Source organism: Molothrus aeneus, chromosome W, assembly GCF_037042795.1.
Source record: "Molothrus aeneus isolate 106 chromosome W, BPBGC_Maene_1.0, whole genome shotgun sequence".
In the NCBI taxonomy this organism is placed as follows: domain Eukaryota; kingdom Metazoa; phylum Chordata; class Aves; order Passeriformes; family Icteridae; genus Molothrus; species Molothrus aeneus.
This window is the reverse complement of record NC_089679.1, coordinates 2,670,872-2,691,352: the sequence shown is the minus strand read 5'-3', so window position 1 is coordinate 2,691,352 and position 20,481 is coordinate 2,670,872. Positions and strand designations below refer to the sequence as shown.

At 43.3% G+C, this 20,481-nt stretch overlaps 1 protein-coding gene across 2 annotated transcripts in view; it reads right to left on the bottom strand.

The window, feature by feature from the left end:
* Positions 1-20,481, bottom strand: part of LOC136568524 (CBP80/20-dependent translation initiation factor-like) — a 442,202-nt gene that overhangs the window by 61,895 nt on the left and 359,826 nt on the right. The window lies entirely within an intron of this gene.

Here is a 20,481-nt window from a genome sequence, read left to right as displayed (position 1 = left end):
TTCATAACTGGATTAATGCTAACTACAGATCAGCTTGCAATGCAACATCTCACCCTTTGTCTTTACCAAAATTTGTGACTTGTCCTCTGTCATCCCCTTGCAGGAGTCCCTAGCAAAGAGGGTGACAGAAAACAGCATGGTTTTAATTTGCATGAATTATATATTAGTGAACGTGCAGCATTTTGGTTTAGAGTCTGTAGGCAAGATTCAAATTAGCATGTCACAGGCTTAATGTTTAGGTTATAAATCATGGCTTATCTTTAGAACAATAAACTACTTAACTCTTAAAACTGTTAAAGAAAGTCTAACTACTAGAAAAAACAATTTGTAAACAGAAAACAGTTTGTAAACATGAAAAATAGTTTGTAAACAAAGTTGTGAGCTATATCTTAACTCTGAACTAAAATGAGAAAATCTTGAAACATTCAACTTTAGGACTGTAAGAAAAAACAAACAACAGATAAGGCAATTTGTAAACAAACAGTGTCTTTATATAAACTGTTATTTCAAAAGTCACAGATTTCTATGAGGTAGTTACTAATTGTTCTGGTTACATGGCTCTGTAATATCTGTTGAAGAGACATCAAGATGCTGTTTGTGGTTTCCAGTGTCCATTGTAATGCACTTACCTTGGGTTTAGGCAGCTGAATTATCATAGGATTATTGTACTGTTATATGATTTATTGAAAGGTATACAACTAAGAAAGGGGGTATACATTCACTCCGACCTTCCCCCCCCCTTTTTTCTTTTTATTAATAACTAAAAATATGAACAAAACTATTACTTAGGGAGTTACTGAGGGGGCCTCTTTTTCACTATGAGGACTTGAAAAAACCTCTTCCGGACAAGGCTTTTTCATTTATCTCAATGGAAAAAGGGTTTAAGGGTTTAACTTATATTTTTCTCCACCAGCCAGGTTCATGGCTTGATCAGGGCAAATGAACTTGGTCAGGAGAGACATTTCATTTTATTTTTTTTAACAAGCTTGTGTTAATATTTAGTGCAAAGCAGAAACTTTAACATGAACAGCTAATGAATAAGTAAAGAAATATAGGTATTTAAATTTTCTAATTAATATGGTAACAGTGCAAGTAATCTTTTTGTTAGAAGTCAGAAATTTGTAATTTGTTATTGATTTTAACAGGTGACTTTTAGCTTTTAAAATGATGACAGGTGGCAAATTTTCAGTTAAAAAGAATTTTGCCACTGAAATTTGCTTATGATATTTCTAAATTAATGTTCTATGTAAGCTTAGTGGGTCTAGAGTATTAGGACAAGGGCATTCTTTGAACCTCCTAGGTCAATCTAGAAACAATGCAAGCAGAACCATTATGAATACTAAGAGAAGACTTGTTAATATACATCCTAGGACTTCATTAAGACACAGTAGCCCTTGCCAGAGACACAAATGTAATACTTTCTTAACAACTTTAGTAGAGTCAGCTACCACAGGCTTAATAATTTTGGTTTTAGTAAATGCAAACAATAATAATAAACACTATACTGTGAGTTCTAGGGCATATTTAGCAAACTGCTGTGTGATTTTGTAGTTCTTGTGTGACAACTCTTCAGTATTTTTACTTTTACCACATTATTAGTTTATCAGTTTTTGGAGTATTGAAACTTTCATATAGTTGAACTATCAGAAGGCAGGATGTCTGTGAAGTTTTGTTGGGGTTTGATTGGTGGAAGCTTTCTGTCTGGGCTGGAGCTGTTAGGAGTCTGTTTGCTTCTTCCAGTGTGTGGGGGGGGGGGGGGGGTGCTGGTTTCCCGTTGAGAAGATGCTTTTCTCTTAGCTGCCGAGATGCAGTTGTGTTCCGTGGATAAAACCATTTCTTCGGGTAGGCTAGTTTACTAAAGCTTCTGTGGTATAGTATTCCTGCGTATCTTTTATCTCTGAAGATTGTTTGTCTGAGTTTTTGGAAGAGCTCTTCCCACACTCTGCTTCCAGATTTGATGTTTTCAGCTCTAAGTGGTGACGTTCCCAGACCCGCCCTTGGGGGCAGGGTTGGCGGTGGGGCCACCCCCCACTGGAGGCGTGGCTGTGTTCCACAGAGGTTGGCTTGGGTGCGGGGCCCCGCCCCCTTACGTAGGCTGGATGGGAGGTGTGGGCGTCCCCAGCGAGGATGGTGGGGAGGCGGTCCCAGTGACCGTATGGGGTGTTCTCATGGCTGCGGGATCTGGGGTAGGTACGGGGCATCTCGGGGCTGCATAGCTTGCCGGGACCATGGCGGCCGCCATCCCGCCGCCTCCCTGAGCAATGCCGGCAGCCGTGGCACAGACAGCCTGGGGATGGTCTCTGCTTCCCGGGATTTCCCCACTCCCCGGGGCTGTGCCGTTCTCCACAGTTGCGGGGGAGTGCCCCGCCAGCGGCATGTCCCAGTGTGGGCTGGCCTCCCATTTCTGCTCGGTGGAGGAGCACCCGGTCGGCGCAGGCTGTCATGGTCACATGCTGCCTCTCCGAAGCGGCGGCGCAGTCTGAGCCCCTGCAGCAGCTCTAGGGAGCCGGCATCGAGAAATATTTCCGGAATGCCAGTATCACACACCCTTGCTCCGCATGGCACTTTGGCATGGGCATATCCCCACCGTCGGCCAGGACCCCACCACCCCCTCTGTCTTGCTGCGCAGCAGTGCCTCTACGTGTGGGGGATTGCTCGCTCGGGAACAGTGTCAGCGCGGGAGGGGAATTCCAAGCAGCTTGGGTACAATGGGCATCATGGCTGGCCATTGTCTCTGGCCACGTGCTTTGCAGGCTTAGAAAGGTACGCATTCCCCCTGAAAACCCATCCCGTGTGTTTTCCTCCCCATATATTTCAGTATTTAATAGTCTTATTAAATCCAAAACAAGTTTCCATGGCTTTATGAGTAATTGCATTTTAATCACCTTTGGATACTGCTCACAGGATAATTTTACCCGTATGTTCCCAGATATTAAAGTCAAAAGCAGTGTCTTTAGTTAAGTTTAATCCGTGGCTTTGCAGACCAGTTAATTAATGCTGATAATGCTTTTTCATCATAGTCTATGTCCTACTCCTTAAGAAAGGTTCTCCATACCTTTAAAGTGGGGTTTTCTGGTGTTGAAATCCAGGCTCCCATGGTCTCCTGTGGGGTTTTTCTTCTATTTTTAGCTTCTCTGGTTTCTTTTCCACATAGCACTTTGGCTATGACTTCTCGCAACCTTTGTTGCTACTTGTATCCTTGCAGCCTTTGCTGCCTATTTTCAGGCTCTTCCTGCCTCTTTCCAGCTTTTTCAGCTTCTCTGTTTGTTTTTTTTTTTCCCACAGCCCTTTGTGATTTTTTTGTAACCTTTGTTGAAAAACTTAATTCCTGCAGCCTTTGGTGCCTATTTTTGGGCTCTTCCAGCCTCTTTCTTTTCAGCTTTTCACTCCATCTCTCTGCTGTTTCTGTGGGTCCTTGGACTGTGATCCTCACACGGTGGCACCACGTGACGCACTGGTGTTCATATGTCTGAGACTTAACATACAACAAACCACTACGTGTTTCCTCAGACAAACAGCAGCGTTTATTGAATCCAACACCCTTTTATAGACAATTCAAAAACTCCTGGTGTTGCAAAGCCATTGGTCTGGCCTCTGTGCTCCCAGACTCTGAACCAACCAAATGCTTGCATTTTAGGAGAGCTGCCATTGGTTGAAAACTCTGTCAGTCGGCCCAGAGGCTAGTTCATGGAGCTGGGCTGGACTTCTTATTCATAACTGGATTAATGCTAACTACAAATCAGCTTGCAATGCAACAACCACCAACCTACAGGACCAAGAGGAACCTCAGCTGAGTCCCATTACCACTGGAAGATTCCCAGATAGGGCATACACTGGCCAGAGGAGATGATGGAACACCAAGTACCATACCTGAGAGCAGACCAAACACTGGAGCAGGGGCTGGTCCCCAATATGGCCTTGAAGCCTTGGCTGTGTCAGGGTGAAAAGGAGTCAGGAGAAACTACACACAACTTAATATGGAGTAAAGGTGATGGCTATTTTTTTTTTCATGACACACCTGAGATTTAGTCCTGCTTCTCATCAATCTCTCAACTGCACAGTAACCTGCTACTCCAAACTAAACACCTTTTCTGTGCAGAGACATGAGTGTGGCTTGCAGTCCCCAGTGACTTGCAGGGCAGTGGGGAATGACTCCCTTGGCATCCCCTGTGATGCCCACTGGTATGTTGGTGGCCCTATGGCCACCTCCAGCTGCATCTTAACTCAAGGGGCTGTGAGCCCCAAAACCCACCCCTGGGCTTGGGCTGAGGACTGATGTGCAGTGCAACTCCGCAGCCAATTTAGTTTAAAGTTTGGCTCAACTATTCCCATCTCAGAGGGCTCCTAGTACTAGTGAAGCACAGGTCCTGTCCACATCCTCTCCTTCCTATCAATGGGAAATTGCCTTTTTGTGGAAGGGGCTAACAGCGGGCCTGTTAGCTAAAGGAGTGAGAAGAAGCTGAGAAGCAAGAAGAAGCTGATAAGGAGCTCTCTCCATGGCTTTAACCAAGGAGACCAAGAAAAGTGAGGAACTGAAGAAAGATAAGAAGAGAACTTTGCTGCTGGACGAAGGATTTTTAGAAAATTAGCTCAAGTCACTGTAACTATTCACCAATGGTGTTATGTTGATTTATTGTGGCCAATAGTTAGGGTAGAAGAAGTATAAACAATTAGAAAGCGTATAAAAGGTCAGCCATGTTCGATAATAAAGAGTTGCCATCTGAGACTGCTTGTGGTCTCTGCTTTGTGTCGTTACCGCCTCGACAATGACATCTGGTGACTACCAAGTGAAACAACAGCCCTGACAACATACTCGGTCTGGACCCATACGGGGTCCTAGCGACTGGCAACCGTGACCCACTGGGAAATAGTGGGGGAGGCGGTGTTGGTGCAGCTGAGAGTGGCAGGTGGAAGCCACAGGGAGGTCCAGACCTGATTTTCTCCTATCAAGACACCTGGAAGTAGGTGAGCCACCAACTAGTAATAATGGGAAATAATTTATCTACAGAGGGACTGTTTTGGCTACATGGAAAGTTTTGTTAAGAAATAAGGGAATTAATACTTCAGACTATGCCCTTTGTAGTATATTGCTGTGGGCTAAATCACAGAATTTTGGCACTGATCCTGACACAGCATTTAGTGTTAAAGCATGGAAAAAAGTCGGGGACAGACTGTGGGAAGTCATTCGAGCAGGAGATAAAACTGTTGTCGATCTAGTTGTTACTTGAGGATCGCTTTTTGAGGCATTAAAGGAATGGAAAACAGAGTGAGAACAAGCAGAGCCGGACGCGGATTAAGAATCGGGGTTGACAACAGAAACTGACGGGGGGGGGATGAGGCAGATGGGGCCTCTGATGGGAAACTTGTTGAATCCACCCTTGAAGAAGATGCAGGTGCCATGGAAGTTACAAGGCAGACTGCCAAAGCTTCCAGGAAAGCTGTCAGATCTTCTGGGCTGGATGCTGAAGCTTCTGGGAAAGCTGTCAAGGCTTCTGGGCAAACTGCCATAGTATCTCCTTATCAGAACCCTAAACCTCTTTATCTCACACCTGCACAGCAGTTCACAATGGTGCCTGTATATACTACCCTGCTAGGCCAGTTAGCTGAAATGTCTTTAGCAGAGAGATAAACCCAGCCGTCTGCCCCCCCTGCTTCCCTCCACTCTAGTCCAGCCATCTGTCCCCCCCACTCCCCTCTGAGCTGCATGAACAATCTGCAAGGTCGTATCATCCGTTACCTGACAGTGACAACGAATCAAGTGAAGAGTCACCCGCAGTAACTCCTGAGTTGGGGCAAGGAACTGTTGACAGTTCACCTTCTAATAGCTCTAGCCCTACTGCCCTATGGACTTTGCCCCCATGTCAAGTAACTGTGCTTCCTCGACAGCCTCAGGAGTTTTGGGAATTTGTTAGGAAGAAAGCAGCTGAAGAAAAGAATTGGGACATAATAGAAAGATTAGGTGCTCCAAGAGTACCTCAGGAGAAGAGTGTTAATGCAAATGTTGCCTGTGATAACCCTATGGCTTTTTCAGTTTTTAAAGCAGCTCCTGGAACAGGGCAGGATGACAGTCATCACGTCTTTTCCTGGAGGGTTGTGCAAGATCTCCAATCGAAAGTGGCTCAATATGGTATTAATTCCTTGGAGGTAATGCAATTAATACGTGTAATTAATGCAGATTTGCTTGCACCTTATGACATCATGCATCTTGCTACAATTCTATTCCAGCCAGTACAATATGGTGTATTTCAAGAAACTTGGAGGTGAGTGGCTGAGCGCACCGCTTTAACAAATATGCAGCTGCCTTAACACGACCCTCGTCATAATGTGGGTGTTGATGCCTTATTGGGCACTGGGCCTTTTGCTAACCCAGATTTACATGCAAGGTGGGATCCTTCAATTTTTTGCACAAGCTCAGCAAATTAGCTGATGGCAACAGGTGGGTCCGCAGGGATTGATATACCCACCGATGACACAGTAACCATTTTGACAAAAGAAATATGCAAAGTGCCCCTCAATGCCTATGGTCCAATAGGACAGGGATTGAGTGTGTTTTTGATAGGAAGATCAAGTACTACACTTAGAGGTATTCATGTGCATTTAGGACTTATTGATGCTGATTATTTAGGAAAGATTCATGCTATGGTATCCATTGATGACTCTCCTGTCACTATTCAAAAAGGAACTTTCATAGCTCAAATTGTACCTTTTGTGAGTTCTGTTCCAAATATAGTGGACCGAAGTCACGGCACAGGAAGTTTTGGATCAACAGGAGTACCTCAAGTGTTCTGGACTGAGAAAGTAACGGAGAACCGTCCAGAAAAGACATGCATCCTCACAGCCAGTGGATATCATCCAGGAACCATATCAGTAATGGGTTTGATTGACACTGGAGCAGATGTCACAATACTCTCGCGACTTTGCTGGCCTCAATCGTGGCCTCTCATGCAAGTTTTGGACTTCTGGGGTTGGGTGGTGCTACAACAGGTGGTTTGTCAGCCATTGTAATTAATGTGAAACATCCTGATGGCCAACAAGCTAACATCAGACCCTATGTTGCCAATGCTCCACAAAGTTTGTCGGGACAAAATTGTTTATCTCAATGGGGTGTCAAAATTACTACGGATTTTTAATAGGGGCCACTGTGATGCAGGGCAATGAACTTCCAGTTGTGGCCCTGACATGGTTGACAGATAAGCCTGTCTGAGTTGGCCAGTGGCCCCTTACTACTGAAAAGCTTACTGCCCTGCAAGAATTAGTCACAGAACAACTGCAAGTGGGACTTATTGAAGAATCATTCAGCCCCTGGAATACCCCTGTTTTTGTAATAAAAAAGAAATCGGGAAAATGGTGACTTTTACATGATTTACGGCAGATAAATGCTGTAATGGCAACAATGGGAGCTTTACAACCAGGCCTTCCTACACCTACAATGATTCCACAGGAATGGCAAATAGTTGTCATTGATCTGAAAGATTGTTTCTTCACTATTCCATTGGCTGAGCAAGACAAAGAAAAATTTGCTTTTACTGTGCCTTCCACAAATCATGCTGAACCCAATAAAAGATATCAATGGAGAGTATTCCCCCAAGGCATGAAAAACTGGACGACTATTTGTCTGGTTTGTGGCATAGGCCTTGTCAAAAGTGCGGGAGCAATTTAAAAACTGCTACTGTTATCATTACATGGATGATATCTTGTTGGCATCTGACAACAAACAACAGTTATCAGCTCTTAAACAATGTGCTGTGACAAATTTGAAAGCTTTTGGTCTGGTCATTGCCCCAGAGAAAGTGCAGGAACACATGCCTTGGAAATATCTAGGTATGTTGGTGACTAACACTCAAGTTATGCCTCAACCTGTGAAATTAGACATTCATGTTAAAACTGTTACTGATGTACAGAAATTGGTTGCTGCAATAGGTTGGATTTGATTATATTTAGGCATAACCAATCATCAGATGCAACCATTGTTTGATTTGCTCTCAGGCATCACTTCCTCTACTTATGAGAGGCAATTGACCCTGGCAGCAAAAAAGACCCTAGAAGAAATTGAATTAGACTTAGCACACAAATTTGTTAACAGAATAGATACCTCTGTTGGTGTTCAATTGTTTATTTTGAGGGACCATGAAATACCATGTGGAATACTGTGTCAATGGAGTGATAATTGGGAAGACCAACTGCATATTTTGGAATGGATATTTTTATCTTTCAGAGCTCAGAAAACAGCTCCAGGACTTTATGAGCTTTTTGCAGATACTATCATCAAGGGCCACAGGCGTTGTCATGAGATTTTGGGACACGACCCTGTGACCATTGTGATACCTGTACAACAGTGGTATTTTGAATGGTGCTTTCAAAATAATCATGAGTTGCAATCTGCCTTATCTTGTTTTACAGGCCAAATCACATACCATTTGCCTTCTCATCCTGTTCTAAAACTGAATAAAGAGATTCCTTTTGAAGGGAAACAAATTTGTTCTCCTGTTCCAGTGGAAGGTATAACAGTTTTTACAGATGGATCCGGGAAAACCAGAAAAGCAGCTGTGGCTTGGAGAAAGGATGATCACTGGGAATATGAGACAATGATTCAGCAGGGATCTCCTCAACTGGTTGAACTTTCTGCTGTTCTTTTGGCTTTTACTTTATTTCCTGGTTCTGTAAATATGGTTACTGATTCCATTTATGTTGCCAATTTGGTTAAGCATTTAGATCAAGCAGTGTTGTATAATATTAAAGAGAAACCATTGTTTACGATGTTAGTGAAGTTATGGACAGTTATTGGTGCTCGAAAACGTCCTTTCTTCATTATGCACATTCGTAGCCATACATCATTACCAGGATTTTTTGTTGAAGGCAATGCCTATGTAGATTCTCTAGTAGCTGCTGCTGCTGCAATCAAAACTGTACCTAATGTGTTGCAGCAGCCAATTTTATCTCATCAATTTTTTCATCAGAGTGCTCAAGCTTTACATCAGCAATTTAAATTGTCTCCTGGTGAAGCAAAATCAATTCTTTCTTCTTGTCCTGACTGTCACATGACTCATGTCACTCAATATTATGGTACCAACCCTAGGGGTCTTTCCACTTTAGAAGAATGGCAAACTGATGTTACAAAAATGCCAGAATTTGGTCGCTTTAACTATGTTCATGTCACAGTTGATACCTTTTCTCATGCAATGGTTGCTTCAGCATTCACAGGAGAAAAAACTCGTGATGCTATTAGTAATTTTTATCATGCCTTTTCTATCCTAGGTGTTCTGTGTCACATAAAAACAGATAACGGCCCAGCATATGCTTCGCAGAAAATGCAAGCATTCTTTCGTGCTTGGGGCATTGAGCATTCAACAGGCATTCCACATGTCCCCACGGGCCAAGCAATCATTGAAAGGGCTCATGGTCTTCTTAAACATCAGGTTCAAAAACAAAAAGGGGGAATGCAACAGGAGTCACCTCAAGTGAGATTAGATAAAGCTGTTTATGTGTTAAACTTTTTGCGTCCCCTACCTGACTCACAGTTATCTCCAATCTTTTACCATTTTTCCTCTTTGAATTCTAAGCAACCTGATTTCTGTAGAAATGTCAAGGTATGGGTTAAGGATTTAATTACTGGTATGTGGTCTGGTCTACTGGAACTAATAAGCTGGGGGAAGGGTTATGCTTGTTTTTTGACAGATAATGGTCCTCGATGGGTTCCTGCTTGCTGTGTTAAACCTTATTCGGAGCATGCAGGAAGGCACAGGATGGATGCTTCCACAGCTGAAGCAGAATGTGCGGATGACACTGGCTAAGGCCATATATCAGGACATTCATCTCATCAGTTTTAATGTGCCTTCATAGTAATTAAAGGGTGTGGTTTTGGTTTGCACTGATCAGGACAATGCAGGTTTTTGGAACCTTTGTTCTAGTATTCCTGCATCTCCTTTTGAGCACTTGGGGTGGTTATAGTTGAAGGTTTGAGTAAATTTAAAAGCACTTATAGATGGACAAAGGACAGGAACGATTGTATTAAGAATGGGAATGTTAATTTTGTTGATGGTTGTGATTGTTGTTTTGTGTTTCCCGTCTGCTTGGATTTTTGCAAAGGGCCCTGCAAAAATCCATGGCAGCTGTGTTTACAGTTCAAAAACAAAAAGGGGGAATTGTGGGAGGGGCTAACAGCGGGCCTGTTAGCTAAAGGAGTGAGAAGAAGCTGAGAAGCAAGAAGAAGCTGATAAGGAGCTCTCTCCAAGGTTTTAACCAAGGAGACCAAGAAAAGTGAGGAACTGAAGAAAGATAAGAAGAGAACTTTGCTGCTGGACGAAGGATTTTTAGAAAATTAGCTCAAGTCACTGTAACTATTCACCAATGGTGTTATGTTGATTTATTGTAGCCAATAGTTAGGGTAGAAGAAGTATAAACAATTAGAAAGTGTATAAAAGGTCAGCCATGTTCGATAATAAAGAGTTGCCATCTGAGACTGCTTGTGGTCTCTGCTTTGTGTCGTGACCGCCTTGACAATGACACCTTTTATATTTTTTTCTCCAATAAACCCCTCTCATCTCACCATCAACCTCCAAGGAGGTGATGCCCAATGCTCACTCACCCCTGCCATGTTCCCACATCATGGAATGGTTGTCAAGGAGATGGATGGCTCCTATAGCCCCTGCTCCATTAGGGAAAAGTAGCAAGTTTAAAGCATGCAGCTTGATATTTAATCTGGGGCTCCTGTCTTCCAGCAGCTCCCATAACCTCAATGGCAAAGCTGAATATTATTATTATTACAGGCAGACAGCAATGGCTTGTCCAGACTCACAGGTAATGGCAGGGCCAGCTCTAATTGATGTCTGGGTCTGCCCTTCACCTGCTGACTCAGGCAGGGTGCCAGTCCGCTCCCATTTCCTTCTCCCACCTGCTGCCAACACTTGCAAGCATTACTTTTGGCCCCAGATGACCATGCAAAAGAAGAAAAAAAAAAAATAAAACGTGTAAAACATGATAAAATTAATGAAACAATAGATTACTACTAGAAATAATAAAATAATAAATAAAATTAAAATAATAAATACTGTGCTACAAAATTAGAGAATTACAGAATATCTTCAGAGACAGCTGGGGGCAAACAAGAAGGAACGTGTCTCCTTCCCACTCCTTTTCTCTGTGCTTGAGAGCAGGAGGATGCAGGCAGCTGGAGATGCTTTTGGAGCCACCCATGAGGCTGCACTCCCCACCTCTCTCCAAGCCTGTACATATACTGCATATATATGTGTGTGCATGAATTCAGAATTGTCTTTCAATTCCCTGGGCATATAGAGAATAAATCTCATCTGCAAAACTGCTCCTCTCCCCAGAAGAGCTGTAGGGAGGCTTTCCCCATTGAATCACCACCTCACTGTGGGAAGACCTCATCAAACTCTTCTGAAAGAGAAACCAGAAAAATTTGGCTCATACACAGATTGATGAGATGGATATGGTGCTGCTCCATGGAGCTGAGTGGGAGAATCATCACTGCTGTGGCACTCGAGATGGACACCTTTGTGGGGGGAATAGAAGGTAAGAAAATAAAGATAGTGCAGAAGGTAATCTCACCCCTGAGGAATCACAGCTGTACTAATTACCAAAGATTAGGAACTGGCCTGCCCTTAACAGGCCACAGCTGTGTCCAATGAGGATGAGTGCTATAAAAGAGTGGGTTAGCTAGTTGAGAATGGAGTTGGAGTTTGTTGGCTGGAGCAGGAGCCATGGGAGCTTTGCAATAAAATGACAACAACTGGTGACCCTGACATGATTCTGACATAATCCCATGGTGGTTTGGGAAAAAGGACTTGACTAATAAGCAATGTGATCCTATGGTTATTCAGGTAGAGAACTGTAGAGAGAGCAGTAAGGATGTGATCGTGTGGTGGTTTGGGAAAAAGGACTTAAATATTAAGTGACATGATCCCAAGGTGGTTCAGGAAGATGACTGCAGATCTAAGAGCAATAAGATGGTGAAGCCAGGTGGACCAGGAGCCTAGGAGCTGAGCAAGCAGACCAAGAGCCTAAAAATCTGGATGAGTTGTAGCCAGGCAGACCTGAGAGCCTAGAAGTCTGGACAGTGTGTGAGACACCACCCCCAAGAAGAAGGGTGCTGGATATGAGGAGTGGATGCTACACACTTTGCTTATTTGGCATGTTGGAGTGAGCCTGCTGTCCCCCCTGCTAAGGTATGGCCGCAGTCTGGCGGGGACCCAGGACGGTGCCGGGTTCCTCCTGAATAGCAGAGTGTGTGCAGTAGGACACAAGCTGCATGGTAGAAGTGGTGAATGGCATGGCCACAGCAGCAGCCGGTGCCTCAGCAATAGCATGGCCCCTGAGGAGTACAGGGGGAGGTTTGCTAAGTTGCTGCTACATGAGCATTGGTACAAAAGCAACATGGCGCTCTGAGAGGCAGAGTCAGAGCTGCACAGACAACATGTAAGAGAAGCCCTCTAAAATTGTATAGTGGCCATCTCCACAGTAACCCGATGTGATTTGGGATTGGGCTGTAGGGCGAGGTGCAGCCGGAGATGGAGCCCAGCGTAGCATTGAGAGCAGCAGGGGATGCTGCCTGGTCCAGACCTGATGGATTTCGACACCTGGAGTACAGGTGAGCCACTGGGGACACAATGGGAAATAACATATCAAGTGCAGAACAGATTGTTTTATCTACATGGAAAACAGAGCAGTGCAAGAGAGGGTTGTAGTGACCAACTAATACAACAAAAAACTGTAAAAGGAAGAAGAGAATTATTAAAACAGCAGTGGGAGTTGGTGACAGAGTAGCTCTCTCATTCAGTATGGTGTATTTGTTTGCTGATGAAACATGTGCATTTTGTTTGTGAATTGCAACTATTAATCTTTGATTAGGCATAAGTGTAAAAGTTTATATTCCATAAGCATAAGTACACTCGACAGATACTGGATTGATGTTGTTCAAGTTCTAGAGCTATTGATAAAATTATGTAACTGTTGATTTGTTGCTCTCCTAATATATAGCCTTTAACTTATTCTTGTAAGTTGCTGTATGAAGTTGTACAGCTATTGATATTGTCAATATTCTAGAAGTGTAAGTATAAGAGTTTCTGATAATATGTAATGTAAGTTTGAGTAATGAATCAAGGTCAGCACACAGACACATTCCAAAGTTAAATAGAAATTGCACAAAAGATGTTTGTACTGGGTTTACTATCTTTTTGCCAAGGGCCCTGCAAAAGACGGTAAACACATTAGTTTATGAAAAGCCTTAGGTTGATGTTCTAGACTGTGAAAAGCAAAACTAAATCAGAACTTAGAAACATATCTTCTTACTGTGGTGTGTTGCCTGAACATTTGTATAACTGTTAGTCCTAAGTGAGATATGTGAATATGTTATAATATCAAACATATCTTTCTAGAGATGCTGCAACTTTGTCATTAAAAGAAAAGGGGGAATTGTGGGGGGATAGAATGTAAGAAAATAGTGCAGAAGGTAATCTCACCCCTGAGGAGTTGCAGCTGAACTAACTACCAAAGATTAGGAACAGGCCTGCCCTTAACAGGCCACAGCTGTGTCCAATAAGGGTGAGTACTATAAAAGAGTGGGTTAGCTGGTTGAGAATGGAGCTGGAGTTTGTTGGCTGTGCTGTGAAGAGGAAGAAGGAGTTAGTGCTGCAAGGAGTTGCCCATGAGAAATCACCAAGAAGGTATGGGACTTTTGCAATAAGATGACAACAGAACTTTATGACTTTAGGGTTTGCTCCAGGGGCCTTGGGACCTTTCTTCCTCATCTTTCAGTGAAGCAAACTCTCTGATGCTTCCTGGGAAGGGGAGGTTGAGGTTAGATATCAGGAAAAAGCTCTTCACCCAGAGAGTGGTTGAGCAATGAAACAGGCTCCCCAGGGAAGTGGTCTCACCACCAATCCTGACAGAGTTCAGGTGCTTGGACAACACTTTCTGATACATGGTGTGATTCTTGGTGTGTCCTGTGCAGGGCCAGGAGTTGGACTTGATGATCCTTGTGAGTCCCTCCCAACTCAGCATATTCTATGACTCTGTCTTTTCCAAGATAAGTGGTACTAATGCCTTGGAGTGGCTACCTAGAACAAAAGCTAGACAAGATTAAGAGAATAAAAGTGGGTATTTATTAAAGGCCTTCAATAGGTATACCTTGGGCAGTCAGAAGCCTCAGAGGCTAAGTCCAAGATGGACGATGGTTGTGAGTTTTTCAAACAATTATAAGTTTGGTCCATTTACATATCGGGGTTAATCCTCCAATTGCAGCTTCAGGTAATGAAGTCATATACCCCCCGTTTGCTCCCCCCCAACTCACTTTTGTTTATACTTTTTGGGGCCTGAGGCAGTAAGGTGTCCTTGAGTTTCAGGTCTAGAGGAATTGTTTTGTCTGACCAAAATGTGAAGACAGTAAATAACACTCTATATGGAGTTTAGAGTTATACACTAAAGGAGTAGAGGATTTGAAAAATATAAAAGCTAAAACCCTAAGGCATCAGAACCACTGTGATTTCTGTGCATGACCTGGACCATCTAAAATAAAATTAAATTTAAAACAGCCACATAAAGAGGGTCAATGAGTTTTGCAGTCTGTGCTGGACATGGTGTACAGGTAGATGCTCTCCAGCTGTGCTTGGATCCTCCTGCCTCCATTTGTGCCAAATCACAAACTGCTCCACCAAAGACCCAGATCTTAATCATGTTAAGGGAGAAAAAAAAAATTGCCTTTCAGCAATAACCATGTGTATTACTTAGACTATCATGGAGTATCAAATAATCATTAAGACATTAAGATTGGAAAAGACCTCTAAGATCATCAAGTCCAACTGACTTCCATGTCCCAATTCTTGCTGTATCCCCTCGGTGTCTATTCTCAGAACCCCTGAGATGCAGAAAGGGCTGCTGTCACTGTCAGGTTAAGTCAGTTGCTTGAATAAAGAGGAAGTCTATGGGAGAGGACAATTTTCAGTTCATTCCTCCCAAATCCTCATGCTCAGCATGGTAAACACTTCAATAAATTCTCCTCTTCCATCCTCTGCCTGGGCTGACAACAGATTTTTGACCAGCTTCCTGGTTGAGCCCCTTGACCATCTCAAACCCAGACCAGTCCACTGAAACTTGAGTGCAACCTCTGTAAGAAACTATGGGACTTGACTCAAGTATTTACAACCACAACAAAGCACAGCAGCAAAGCAAGGAAGGGCCATTTCTGGGTGTCTTGGTTTAGAGACAAGTTTAGGAGAAAACACTCTGGAATGACTGTTTCCTCTAAAAAAGGGTTCCAACAATCCCTTTCTGCCAATGAGACATTAACACTAGTGGATGCAAGTGAAAAAAAACCCTAACTGTTTATTAACAAGCAGAGTGACAGCACAGCATGGGAAAAAAAATGGTACATAAGTGCTAGATATTGAACTGTCAGACCTTACCCCCTCACACACACAGACACCCACCCACACCGGAACAAAACAAAAAAAAAATCCCTAAACGCCAGGGAAAGAAAAAACAACAGCCAACCATGTGGCAAGAAGAAACAAAATAGCGCCAGCTTCTGTGTCGGGGAAGAAAAAAACCCAAAAGGTTCACACAGCAGCTTGGGCAAAAAAGATGGGAACCTGGTGAATCTCTGATATTGGTCTCCCCTTCACAGCAGGTGAAGCTGGTGGATTTGGTGTCCTTTCTCCTGTGGGTTTGGCTTTTCTAAGGTCTGGGGCCAGGAGGGAGTGACCCCTTGGCTTCCAGCCAGACAACGGCCAATTCTTCTCCCATCAATTCTCTGATCTCAGACCAAAACCAAATTGAACAGTTCAGGAAAAAAAAAAAAAAAAAAAGCACCAAAGGATCAAAGGGATTGCTGTTGCAGTCTCCAAGGCCAGGGCAAGGAAAAAAACTTCTTGCCTAAGCTAATAAAAAACCCCAAGCTAGCTAAGCAACAAAGTAGCACCATTTCCTGGGCACCACAGATGCCTGAGGAGTGAGGCTTTGCAAAAGCCTGCACAAGAGCCCCAAGGCCTCCCCCCCCTTAAAGCTATAACAACCGTTTCTAGGCATAGAGCATATGACTAGGGAATATAAAAGCACCCCAAGACATGGGGGCATCAAGAAGCTAAATTAAGACAATGAAGAAACCTTGCCTGGGTATGCAATAATATATGCCATAGGGTATGTTTTAGGATGTGCAGTAGCATGTGCAATAGGGTGTGCAATAAAGTATGCAACAGGGTATGCATTATGGTACACCACAGGGTATGCACTAGGGTGTGCCATAGGGTATGCACTATAGTATGCTGTAGGATATGCAGTAGGGTATACTATAGGGTGTGCAGTGGGGTATGCCATGGGGTATCCAACACGGTGTCTTGGGATGATTTTATGATAACACTGTATTCCTCTATTGTCTGCTTTATTCTCAGAAATGAGTCCTGTAGCTTTAAGCTGGGCCCGGGTGAAGGGGGTGAGCCGGGGGAATTCTTCTGCGAGGTCTATGTTCAAACTCTCACACTCCCCCGTGGTTGGCTTTGCAGCGGAGAGGGAATTACATTCTTTGCTTTTAGCTAGCTTCTTTTTGTTAGCTGAGGCAAGAAGTTTTTGCGGGACTGCAGTAGCATTTCTCCAGTGACTTCTGTGGCTTCTTCTGGAACTGTTCAGCTTAGCTCCAGTCCGAGAACCAGAACATCGCCAGGAGCTAGACGCCGTGGACCGGCAGGGTGCCGCGGGACACTGCATCCCGGCTCCAAACCTCGGGGGAAGCCAAATAAATAAAGAACTCTGAATCCACCAGCTTTCTCCGCAGCAAGGAGGTTTAATATCTAACATTATTAGTTTTTCCCCCGTGGGCACTCTGTTAAATAAACAGGTTTTTTTCACTTTCCTCCAAGAAATTCCTTTTGTATCGGTGGGGGAGGGAGTGCCGAAACCTGCCTTCTTAAGAGGAGATGTTCATTCCATAGTGTTTTCCTCCTGAAATTGTCTCAAAGCTGAGATGCGGGGCATGCAACAGGGTATGCATTAGGGTACACCATAGGATATATGATCAAGTATGCAATAATGTATGAGTTTTGGAATACATTAGGGTATGCATTAGGTTATGCAATAGCATATGCCCTAGAGTATCCTATACAGCATCCAACAGAGTATGCATTAGGATATGCTGTAGGGTACCCAACAGGGCATGCAGCAGGGTATGCCATAGGGTATGCAACAGAAACATCCCTTCTCCACTGTCACTGAGGCATTTTCAACTGCAGGGATGCACCAGGCTCTGGCTCTGCCTGCAAGTCAGTGGATACTCTGAAGAGGGCAGAGATGTTAATTTCATAGTGTTAGGGGTTTTTTTTTATTAAAAGAAGGTATCAGCCTTCTGTTTCATGTGTTGTTAGCCATGGTTGCTAAGGGGAGCAGTGTACAATTACAGTCCCAGTGATGTCCACTCTAATAATAACTTGACTCTGCATATCTCAGATCCAGACACAGCTCTGCTATAAAGAGCATGGCTGATTCAACAGAGGAATACTCCAACTTAGGTTACATGTGAAGGGTTTGTGGTACATTGCTTAACACCTCTCCAATGCAAGGAAAACTGACAAGCAAAAACCTCTCAGAGGAGACACGCTTTCAATGTATTAAGAAGGTTGTGACTGTGGTCACAAGGGTTTTCAGGATGAAGAAGAGATGAGAATGTTGACTCCATGATCAGAAGGCTTGATTTATTATTTTATGATATATGTTACATTAAGACTATACTAAAAGGCAATAGAAAGGAAAAGGTTTCTTCAGAAGCTAGCTAAGCTAAGAATAGAAAAGAATGAATAACAAAGATCTGTGTCTCAGACAGAGAGCAAGAGCCAGCTCTGCCATGAGTGGTCAAGAAATCCAAACACCCACAGGAGACCAATCACGGGTCTACCTGTTGCATTCCACAGCAGCAGATAACCATTGTTTACTTTGGTTGCTGAAACTGCAGCGTCTCACAAGGAAAAATCCTAAGAAAGGATTTTTCATGAAAGATGTCTGCGACAGAAGGTATTTCTAGAGGCATGAAGAAACTGTACTTTTGCCCACCAAGATGTTCTAGCATGTCCCCAGATGCCCAAGCTCCCCAGGTCCAATTCATCCAGGTCCATTCCAAGGTCTAGCACAGCTCAAAACACCAAACCAAACTCAATGAACAGTAAATCAAACCCAAATAATAGAATTGTTTAGGTTGGAAAAGCCCTCTAAGATCATCAAGTCCAACTATTAACCCAGTACTGCTAAGCCCACCACTAAACCATGTCCCCAAGTGCCACATCTACGTGTCTTTTAAATCCTTCCAGGGATGGTGTATCCACCACTGCCCTGGGCAGCCTGTTCCAATGCCTGACCACCCAGATGTCAAATTACCCTCCCAGTGCCAAGACCCTGCATGGCAGCATCTCCCTTGTCACAGCACAGCTGGTCTGTGGCTGGGTAATTAATTCGGCTACAAATAAGAAACCCAGCCTGGTTCCATAAACCAGTCCCTGGATGAACAATGATAGGATACATTCAAACCCAGCCAGGGACTTCACCCAATCATGTTCCATCCTAAGCTGCAGACATCTCACCTGTCAAAGAGCTGGATGGTGTTAAAACCAGACCAATCAGCTGTCTAAGCTGGGGAAATTCAAACGCCCTATAAAAAGGTCAGCCATAAAAAACTCATTGCTGTTTGCTGATGACTCACAGTGTGATGTGTCGTGTGTCTGTCTCCAACGCACGACCCCTCGTAACACTCCCCAAGCTCTACCAGCTGCCCAGCCCATGACTCTTCTTTCTGCATCTCCCTTCCTGAAAGGTTCTCAGTACGCAAATTCAAGACTCAGCCAAGATTTGGGACCAAAACACAGAGTGAGGGATAAATTCAAAGCACAGTTTTCCCAATGGGTCCCCTTAGAGACTGAAATGCTGCAACACTGGTCAGGGACATGCTCTTTAGAGGAGCTGCAGACACAGAGGGAAATGATGTGACAACATTCCCATGCCATGGTGCTATCATCTCTTTTGGGAACAAACAAATCCCCCAAGATAAGCTGGAAACGTGCAGCCCCTGAGAATGAGCACCTTGTTAAACAGCTGAAAATATAAGAGGAGCCAGGTTAAAAAGAGTTTATTGCCTGTTCTGCAGGAAAAACCTTTGCTACTTGTTTTAAGGTCCAGTGGGCTATAGGTACCAGGATGCTGGTAGGGCAGCTCAATGGATTAATGAATTAATTTCTCAGATTCTCTAGTGAGACTGAGCTGTTGCCATCACAGTCCTGAGAGCAAGGGAGAAACAAGCCCCTACAAAACAGGAGCACCTGCTGGGAGCAGATAAGAGGGACAAGTGGCCAAGCCCCAGGCACAGAAGCATGGGGGAGGGGAGTATTCACATTAATCCTGATTTATCACAGCCTGGCAGAGTAATTCCCCAGCTTTCTGGGCACCAGTGAACTGAGCTCCTTCAGTCCAAGGATCAGATTTGTCCAAAAGGTGCAAGAGAAAAATAAATCCAGCTCTGGAAAAAGTGTTTTATTAGTTGTTTGGGGGTTTTTTTTGTGTTGTTTTTTTTTTTAATTGACAGCAAATTATCTTGAAATGGCTGATGGAAGAGCTGTGTAATGTTGTATCATCAACCATGTATCAATATATCATATTATTACAATATACCAACACTGTGTCATCAAAAATATATCAATATCTATTATTATATCAATATGATATCCATATTACTCCATAATATCATATATTATCCAATATGTCAGATTGATATTGATAATATATTACCATCAACAAACTTATTACACACCAAGGCAGTTGTGATGAGTCTTTTGGGCTTCATACCTGGGTCTATCTCCAGCCAGGGCTATCAAGACTGAATGCAGCACAGAAATTCCTGGTTTAGAGCTTGATTGAAGTATTGAATGAATCTGTGTGAATGCATCTGATTATTTTGCTCAAAAAAAGAAACTGTGCTTGGAGAAACTCAAAATCCTTTACTATCAGAAAGGAAATGTCAAATTATTTAATTTCACATAGCACTTAGTTTTTGACCTTTTTGCCCCATCAAGACATTTATAAAAGTTGTGCAGTTAGGGGCTGAACAAATCCCTTTTGCATATTTGTCTATGCTTCAGGAAATGAACTGGGTCACATGTACACCATACTCACTCTTTGCACTTCATTTCTCCCCAGTTTCCACAATGGACATGTCCTGAGTCCAGCCAGGAAACAGTTAATTTTTGTAGTAGCCAGGAAGAGCATGGCCAGTGATTTGTGGAAAAAAACTAACTCTACAACTTGTGAAAGTTGTAAAGCTGGTATGTTTATTACAGTGCTGGACACATGTGGGGATCGTTTTCTTTAAAGGACATGTGCACTCTTGAGAATTCTCAAACTTTTTTTATCCCTCCCTTACTTGTACATATGTATAGAGTTTCACAATAGGTTCATGCATATTCATTTTACTGGTTTCCCGTTACAACTTGCAATTAG